Genomic DNA, 10,333 nt, shown 5'->3' on the forward strand with positions numbered 1-10,333 from the left:
CCTCAATCAATGGAATAAGGTAACTTATGGCCACCTCCCCACCATGATTAAAATCTCCACGACACAGATTCAATTTGCACAACATCAATGTGAAAAACAGGCAGGAACACTATTGGCTTATTGGATACAAAAGGAAAAAGAACTTCAGGAATCTCACCTATTATTGCTACAATGTCATGCCACATATTGGCAACAAATGTCGAGAATACAATGGATGCAATCAGGAGACATGAACACGTCTTTTTTCCATACCACATCGACTATACATCGAAGCTGCAACAACATCCAACAATTAAGAGATGAAAATAACAACTGGGTATTTGATAAAAGACACATCATAGACATACTGCTCCAGCATTTCACAAATCAATACATACCACCCCCTACCATTGTGGATGAACAACTTTTTGCCTCGATCACACCAATATTAACGTCAAACCAATTTACCAACCTGACCCAAGAGGTAACAGTTAAAGAAATCAAAGAGGCAATGTGGTCAATTGTCTCCGAAAAGGCTCCTGGACCAGATGGATATATGAGTAAGTTTTTTAAAGTATTTTGGGACACCACTAAGTTACAACTTATAGCAATGGTCCGAGAATTCTTTCAAAACCTTAGCATGCACCCCTTGATGAACCACACCAATCTTACTCTCATCCCAAAAGGGGAACACCCAACATCTGCGTCACAGTTCAGGCCTATTGGATTATGCAACGTGATACAAAATCATTGCCAAAATCCTGGTTAACCGACTAAGACCATTACTTCCTTTCATCATAAGCCCTTTCGAAACGACCTTTGTACGCTAGAGATCAATTCAAGACAACATAGCCATAGCAGGAGAACTTTTTCACTACATTATAACATCCCCCTTAACCAAATATCCCAAAATATGACTTAAATTAGACATTCAGAAAGCCTATGATAGTTTGGATTGGGGATTTGTGAAACGAGCTTTTACGGATCTTGGATTTCCCGAGAAATTTATAAATTATATAATGCTCTATATATCCACTGTTACATATTCCATCAACATCACTGGCACTCCTCATGGATATATTACACCTTCTCGGGGAATAAGACAAGAAGACCCTTATCATATATTTTTATTATATGTGCGGAAATCCTGCATACAAATCTGGCAAACCTTGAAGCCAGGAACAACATCAAAGGACTTTGAATTTCCAAGAAAGCTCCTCCGATTCTCCACATAATGTATGTTGATGATCTCCTATTAACGTTCAAAGCATCAAAAAAAATTGTGCACATCTCAAGAAACTGCTAGATGCTTACTCCAGCTCCGCGGGACAACAAGTAAACACCAACAAATCCAGCATAATTCATCATCCGCAACTCGACCCAACTTCCATCAGTAATATTCGGAGTTTCTTCGACATGCCAGCCACTTCAACCCCACCTTTAGATTTGGGAATACACTTCAAAAGTGGAGGGTCATCGACTCATATATACACCCCGCTGCTACAAAGACTGGCACGCAAAGCAAAATGATGGATAACCAAATGCCTCAATCCAATGGGAAGGTTAGTACTTATTAAAACTTCACTCCTGCCTACTGCCAATCACATTATGCAGACTAACCTTCTACCAGCACATGTCCATAAAGAGGTAGATAACATTACCAGGAATTTTTTCTGGGTCATGATTCTTCAATCAGGAAACTACATCTTATAGGATGGGACAAATTATCCAAACCCATCCAAGAGGGAGGATTAGGAATTAGGAAAAGCTTAGACCATAACAAAGCTCTACCATTAAAAGAGTCTGGCAAACACAAGACAAACCAGACTCAATTTATACTTCACTGTGTAGAGAAAAATATTTCAATAACGAACCTTTCCTACTTTCCAATCAACCTCCCTCCCCCTTGGAAAGCCCTCTTTGGAAACAACTTACATCCCTTCTTTCCTCTATCATACCTCATATTTTTCACCAAGTTGGAAATGGCATGTCTATCCCGACAACTTCTAATTGGATTCCAGGTCACCCCCCCCCCCCCCCCACCCCCCACCCCATAAACCGAAACCAATGTCAAAATTTCTCCTGGGTTTCTGACCTGATAGATCCAACATCACACTCTTGGATCCATGACCGCTTGGTGCTATTCCCGCATTCATCCATGAGCAGAATTTATTAACATTCACCTCCCGCAAGGTGGTCCACCAGATAAAATCGCCTGGACATACACAAAGTCTGGCAAGTATACTGTGAGCTCTGGATATCGTATGATTACCCATCAAAACTCTATCATAAACCCCATTCAACTACAACCTACTAAATACATTTGGACCTTAAAATCCCCCCCCCCCCCCCCCCCCCCCCAAAAAAAAAAAAATACAACTTTTTTTGTGGAAATCTATAAATGAAGGTATACCCACCTTCACCCTTTTACATAAAATCAACCTCACCCCCTAAAATCTATGTTCCCGACGTAATCTAGTTCCAGAAACAGCTGAACACATTTTACTCACATGTCGATATGCACAAGAATCTTGGAACCTTCTCTTCAATCACCATGAAACAGAAAATATTTTCCATCATCAAAGACCACAACAAATACCTCCATCAACCACTATCAATCAACTACTCCAGCGACCGCAATCTTCGGAGACTACAACTTCTTTTTGTTTTTTCATGTGGGCACTCTGGCTAGCACGGAACGACTTAATTTATGGAAGAAAGCATAAACCTCCTGTCGATACAGTCAAATCGGTGATACATATGCATCAGGAGTACACATGGGCGAACTCAGTACAACCTCCACCACTTCCCGGCCTTCATACTATACCAACCGCTACTTCACAACCCGACCGGACTAGAACTATCCAAGTCGGATGGAAGCCACCAGATCCACAATGGATAAAAATCAACATCGACGAAGCAGCTCGCGGGCACCCAGGACCAGCAGGAGGATCTTTTATTTGCAGAGACTCATCAATCTCGGTTATTGTTGCAATGGCTCAACCATTAGGGATCACAACAGCCTTGATTGTAGAAACATGGGCACTACTCATAGCTCTGCGACTGGTCTCATCTTATCAATGGACTAAAGTGTATATTGAATCAGACTCGCAGACGATGGTTCATTTTATCACTCAGACGACTAGACCCCCATGGTGCCTAAAGAACATGATCAACGAAATTAAAAGAATACTGGAAGCAATTCCCCAATACAGAATTCAACACAATTACAGGGAAACAAACCAGGCAGCAGACGTCCTCGCCAATCATGCAGCGGATAAGAGTCAACAGGGATTCCATCCTCACATTTGAGAATATTTTGTTCCGGATTTTTTTAAAACAATCTGCAATAAATGATACCTCGGAGACAACTTATCCACGTGTAATTCCGCTCTAGCTTATCTTAATATATTATGCTTCAAAAAAAAAAAAAAACTATGGAAGTAAAATTAGTAGGATTTAAAGTAATGTTGTATCTCCTGGTTGCTGCAACGCAACTGGGAATAACTAAAACCCGCACACTTGCACCTAAAACAAAACGTGTTAGACTCTTGTAAGACTAAACGAATAATACTATCTGGATCTTGTTAATGGTTTTTCTTCATTTTCTTAGATTTGTTTATTAATTGTGGGTGAGCAATTCATTTCAGGGACTTCTTATTTTAGATTTGTTTAGTTGTGAGTGAGCACATCGTTTCTGTGACTTCTTAATTGTTATTCTTTATGTTTTTAGATTTGTTTATTAATTGTGGGTGAGCACATCATCTCAGTGACTTCTATTTTGATTGGTGCAGGCAGGGGCACCAAACTCTATAACTATAATAATATCTAGAAAGCATCTACCGGCGGTGATACTCCACCCCAAACTACAAAAAGCAAAACTACTAAAGGTACTTGAAAAAACCATATAAATGGAATCGCGTGTTCTTGCAAAACCTTCATCCTCACCACTTGATTCATCGACATTTCCGTAGCCATGGAGCTCCAGTTTGCCGCCTTCATCCCAGTAGTTTTAAGTTTACTGCCATTACTTTTATGGTTCATATATACCACAAAAATAGCTATAAACTTCAAATTATTCAAACCAACTACAAGCTCAAAATTGCCTCCAGGGCCATGGAAATTGCCTCTCTTAGGGAACTTGCACCAGCTAATGTTAGGTCCCTTACCCCATCATACCCTAAGAGATTTGGCCAACAAACATGGTCCACTTAAGCATCTGCAACTTGGTGAGGTTTCAGCCATAGTCATTTCTTCGCCAAAAGTTGCCGAACAGGTTATGAAGACCCACGATCTCATTTTTGCTGATAGAGGAGAAATTCTTGCTGCAAAGATCATATCTTATGATTGTACAAATGTCGCTTTCTCCCCTTATGGTAATTATTGGAGGCAACTGCGGAGGATTTTTGTGCTGGAATTAATGAGTGCTAAACAAGTTCGGTCTTTCAGATCGCTAAGAGAGGAAGAGGTTTCAAATCTCATTCAAAGCATTTCCTTGGTGGCTGGATCAGAGATAAATATCAGTGATAGAATTTTCTTGTTTACGAACGATGTCATCTGTAGAGCAACCTATGGCAAGAAGTGCAACGAAAAAGAAGAGTTCAAATTAGCGATTCAAGAAGCTCTTAGCTTGGCAGGTGGTTTCGACATCAGTGACGTGTTTCCTTCGCTGAACGTCCTTCATTTCATTACTGGTCTGAAGCCAAAATTAGAGAAGCTGCACCAGAAGATCGACAAAATTTTGGACAACGTCATCGAAGAACATAAAAAGAGTCGTAAAAAAAATTCAGCCAAAAAATGTCTTAAGTGGCATAGGGGAAGATTTGGTGGATGTTCTTCTTCGAGTCCAAGAGGGCGGTGAGCTTGAATTCCCAATCACAAATGACAACATTAAAGCCGTCATCTTGGTAATTAACAACTCTCGTTGCTTTAACCAAAAAACTTCTGTTTGTGGTTTGATCTAAACCTTTTTATTTCTTTTATGTCAGGATATATTCTCAGCTGGGTCTGAGACTTCATCAAGTACAACAGAATGGGCATTGGCTGAAATGCTAAAGCAGCCAAAAGTCATGGAGAAGGCACAAGCTGAAGTCCGGAATGCCCTCAAGGCTACAAATGGAGAGGTTGATGAGACAGAGATACATAAATTAAGCTATTTAAAACTAGTAATCAAAGAAACTCTCAGGCTACACCCTTCACTTCCACTACTAATCCCACGCCTAAGTAGAGAGAGTTGTCAGATCGATGGGTATGAGATACCGAAAAAATACCAGAATCATGGTTAACGCATGGGCTATCGGAAGAGATTCAGCGTATTGGAGTGATGCGGAAAGCTTTGACCCGGAGAGGTTTAATGGTAGTTCTATTGATTACAAAGGAACTAACTTTGAGTACATTCCATTTGGGGCTGGTAGGAGGATGTGCCCAGGACTGTCACTTGGGACAGCCAATATGGAGCTTTTACTTGCTCATTTACTGTACCACTTCGATTGGAAACTTCCCTGTGGTGTCAGGTCAGAAGATTTGGACATGTCGGAGGTGTTTGGCGCAACAGTCCGAAGAAGGAAAGATTTATGCTTAATTCCCATCCCTTACAGTCCTCCTTCACCAGCATTTTGATTTTGAGCAAGAGCAGAATTCTAAAAGATCAAATTTTAAATGTACACAAATCTTTTCATTGTTTCAGGGGAATAGTTGTAATGTGCGACTTTCCGCTTTATCTGAAATTTGCTATATTTATATAATAAACCTATCTGCATAGGCACCAGTTACGATTGCCTCTGCTGCAAAATTCTTCTGCTAAAAGATTAATCTTCAAAGTCCCATTCACTTTCCATGCGAATCATTTCCTCTACTGAGGGGTGAGTTGGTTTCTAATGGCGAATGTCTTGCGCATCTCCTCTGGTGTTTTACCTTTCATGCGGTCCGCCACTCTCTGTGTTATCAAGTCCAACAAGCCCATGTTAAGAAAATACGCAGCCTTGGCCCATGTCAAACAACATTAGGAGAGTGCAAATGTCATGGTCGACCAGTTCCGTCCCGGATGCGTATTAAACATATACTCCTATGTCAATCGGCCATGACATTAATGTTGTCAAGTCTGAAAAGGTCTCTATTTTTCACTTAATTTCTCTATACCAGATATAAGTGGATGTGGTTGATAAGAAATTTTCACTTGTCAAAAACTTTGTTAGACGTTACTCATCTATGACAAGTAGTTGGTTTGTGTGGTCATGTCTGGTCTTGGCTACTCTAGTGATTAACAGACCAAGCCCATTAAAACCATTTCCCTTGTCTAAGCTCTTTTGAGCCCATTAAGAAAAAATTAACGTTTAATCCCATATTAGTTGGGCTTCAAATCCATCGTTTTTAGGCCTAGTATTTGCTAGTCCAAATTTACAAAATAGGGAACAATTTAGTCGGTCTTTAAACGAGTTAATCCAAATGGGAACGGATCCAAATTTCTCTACTACCTAAATTACCCTCTCATAGTTATCATACAAAACGACTGTATTTTTCATTTTAGATTAGATCTGCGAGGTACGAAATGAGATTTGCAGAGAAAAAGGGAGGCGATTCGCGTTGCAGATTAATATGCAACAAATTTTCATTGAGCTAAACTTCGATTCATATTTGCAGGTCAGTATCTAAACTTTGATTACATTTTTTTTTCTTGATGGATTTTGTTTTTTGTTTGTTTTTGGATCGATCGAAAATATTTGTTTGATGTTCGATCTCTTGTTTCAATCATTTGTTTTTATGTTTTGATATGTTTTCTATATTCATGGAATTTTGATTTTGAATCTTTTAATTTTGATTTGTTTTCGATCTATACCGCTTAACTCAAACAATATCTTTTGATATAGTGATTCAGATCGTACGTAGTAGGTGTATTATCTCTTTTGATGTTTTCATTATCTTGTTTCATGTTTTAATCATGTTTTTGATTTTTGTAGATTTTTTATTTTGTTAATTTTGATTTTAGGTTTTATTTGTTTTCAATTTTCACTGCAGCATGAGATTTTGATTTTGAAAATCTTGTTCAAGTTTTAGTTTTGGTTATTCTAAATTGAATTATTAGAGATCTTTAATGTGATCTAATTCTTTAATTTTTCAGATGTGACTTCTTTGTTGAGATATTTGTATATGTAATTTTGATCTTTAATAACACGCTGAAACCGATAGACTAATTGATAATCTTCAGTTTATACAACGTGTACACTATTTTGCAATCGTTAGTTTATACAACATGTGTACTTTGTGGTACACTGTACGTATTTTGCAATCTTCAATTTATACAACATGTGTACTTTATCGTACACTATATTTATATTTTATATATATGATTTTGTAACATGCAGGTTATCAAGCATGTGTCGTAAGGTCATGTACGCCATTTTGTATTATTGTGATCAACATAGACAAAGAGGGTATTACACCATACCAATATAGATTGATTTTTGTTGGTAAACAACTTGAAGATGCGCATATTAGATGATTACAATATCCAGGAAGGTAGTTATTATACAATTATTGTTACTGATTTTGGATTTTCATTTGTTCATTTGAAGGTATTAATTCTTACCTGTTTTGTATGTTGTGAATAAAGAATCGACTATGCGTCTTGTTTTGAACATACAAGGAAGAATTATTTAACCGTATTTGATGGCTTTGGCTATGACAAGATGATCCGTCGCAAGTAAGTTTCTTTTTGACATTTCCTCTCGTTTTTTTTTACCCCAGATATCAAACCTTAGGGCATTACTAAAATTTCATTAACATTTTAGCAACAACGTACTACACTATGTAATTGAGATTGCGAAAGAATGGATGATCATGTATTATATAGACCATGTATTAGTAATGTACTATATGGAAAACAAATGTTTGAAAATTTGAATGATGATGTTAGTTTAGTAGGTATAAGCTTATAAGACTGATAATTTGTTGGGACACAACAACGTGTACTTGATTGTACACTTGTTTATGTTGATGAATTGAGAGAAAAAATGATAATTTTTCATTTATATAAGATGTGTACATTATTGTACACTGTAATTTCACTTAGTGATGAATTGAGAGAGAAAATTAAAATCTTCATTTATATGCACAATATCGTACACTATATTTTATTTTGGAATGTTTACTTCATTATACATTGTGTTATGGTGATGAGTTGAGAAATAAACTGATAACATATTAATGTTCATTTATACATGATATGCACATTATTCGTATATGTTGTAATTGTTCTTGATGATTGCTAATGTGCACATAGTTTTACATATTTTGATTTATAATGTGCACGTAGTTATACACATGTTGAATGTTAATGTTATTGGAGATGAAATTGTCACACGGGTATAGATTTGTTGGGTACACATGGTTATCCATGCTCATATACTAATTTATCTTGGTATGTAAATGTCATTAAAAAAAAATCCTTTAATTAGGTATGTGGATTTCAGTTTGATGAGCAATTGAGACTATTCAAGAGGTTCTTCGTAAGTTTTGGTGCCTGTAAGCAGAGCTACAGGTATTTTAGGGCAATAATTAATGTGCACATAGTTGTGAACAAGGTTGATTGGTTTGAACATGCACATAATTCTGCAACTAAGTGTACATAGTTGTACACATGTTTTTTTCTTAATGTGTACATATTTGTACACATGTTTATTGTTTTTGAATCTGCGCATAGTTCTGCAACTTTATGTTGTTTTGTTTTTTCCAGATAATTTGATTGAGGTTTTATGTTTTATTTTTCAGGTTGAAGATTATGAAGTTGATATGTCTAAGAACGGATAAAATCTTTATGGATAGTCTCATATCCATGACTCCACCTGTAAGATGAAGAAATCAGCACATCAAAATTACTTGGGAGAAACAAAAAAGACATATGACGTCCCCTCCTTGATGATTTACTATTCTTTTTGCTTACGATTTAGTAGTTTCTGTTTTCATGAGTTATGTTTTTTTTTCCTAGCTTGTTACGATGGATGATAATATGGATTTTTATAAAAAAATCCTGGTTTTTAATTCTGTGCATGTGTTTTTATTTCTGCAGATATAAATAATTTCTCTAACCTGTCAGTACATGTGCACCATCATGTACACTTTAATTTTTTAACTTGCCAGTGTCATTATGTACACCTTCCTTTTTACAGTGGACGATAATATGTTATTTTTATTTAAGAATCTAGTTTTGGTTTTACTTTTATAGGAATCATTATGGCACATTCATGCATTACCCTTCCACCCTTTTAAAGTAATTCTTTCATAAACGAAAGGCGATTTGTATATCCTTAATAAAAATGCATGTTAAAAACCTAACTAGTCAGTACTAGGCGTGGAATCTACTATTTGTACTGCTGCTTCAAAGACTAATGTAGAACAATGGGTATTAGTTTTAACCAATTAGAACATGTAACACCTTAATTTTCTAACATGTAAGTACATGTGCACCATCATATACACCATAATGTACACATGAATTTTTTACCTATAATATAATTTATAAGTCTGACACAAGTACATTCAAAACATCAATACTCACACTAATATTAAGATTAATTCAAGGTTTTAGTAGTAATGATACTTGTTTAAGAAAGTTCTGAGACGTAAGTTGTCAAAAAAAAATAAAAAGTTACAAATAGTTTAAGCAATTCTTAAACAAAAATTTCAAAAGTCTTCTTTTATGTAATCGTTGTAGCTCCCTACTCCCACGCCAATCTTGGTATCTTTATCTTCTGCAATATTCTACAATTTGGCAAGACCATCGACAAGTTTCTGATGGTTCCGATGCTACCATCTCTAACAAGTATGTAAACCCCTAACAAATCAAAAAAATCCAACTTCAAAAAATATGAAACATGCCATATATCCATGATATAGCACACACGCCAATCTTGGTATCTTTATCTTCTGCAATATTCTACAATTTGGCAAGACCATCGACAAGTTTCTGATGGTTCTGATGCTACCATATCTAACAAGTATGTAAACCCCTAACAAATCAAAAAATCCAACTTCAAAAAATATGAAACATGCCATATATCCATGATATAGCACACACGCCAATCTTGGTATCTTTATCTTCTGCAATATTCTACAATTTGGCAAGACCATCGACAAGTTTCTGATGGTTCTGATGCTACCATCTCTAACAAGTATGTAAACCCCTAACAAATCGAAAAAATCCAACTTCAAAAAATATGAAACATGCCATATATCCATGATATAGCACACTAGTGTACTAGTATATATACCTAACAAATCCAACTTCGAAAATGATAGAACACGTAACATTCACACCCACGAAATAGACCATATATCCATGACATAACATACTAGTGTA

General features: G+C 36.4%; 1 long non-coding RNA gene and 1 pseudogene across 1 annotated transcript; both read left to right on the plus strand.

The window, feature by feature from the left end:
* Positions 1-3,841: 3,841 nt before the first annotated feature.
* On the plus strand, positions 3,842-5,773 carry LOC113330813 (annotated as a pseudogene).
* A 749-nt stretch (positions 5,774-6,522) lies between these two features.
* On the plus strand, positions 6,523-8,969 carry LOC113330820. Its single transcript, XR_003350528.1, has 4 exons — positions 6,523-6,618; positions 7,341-7,494; positions 7,589-7,678; positions 8,746-8,969. It is a non-coding gene; the product is annotated as an uncharacterized LOC113330820 (long non-coding RNA).
* The last annotated feature ends 1,364 nt before the right edge of the window (positions 8,970-10,333 follow it).

This window comes from Papaver somniferum, chromosome 1 (genome assembly GCF_003573695.1).
Source record: "Papaver somniferum cultivar HN1 chromosome 1, ASM357369v1, whole genome shotgun sequence".
Classification (NCBI taxonomy): domain Eukaryota; kingdom Viridiplantae; phylum Streptophyta; class Magnoliopsida; order Ranunculales; family Papaveraceae; genus Papaver; species Papaver somniferum.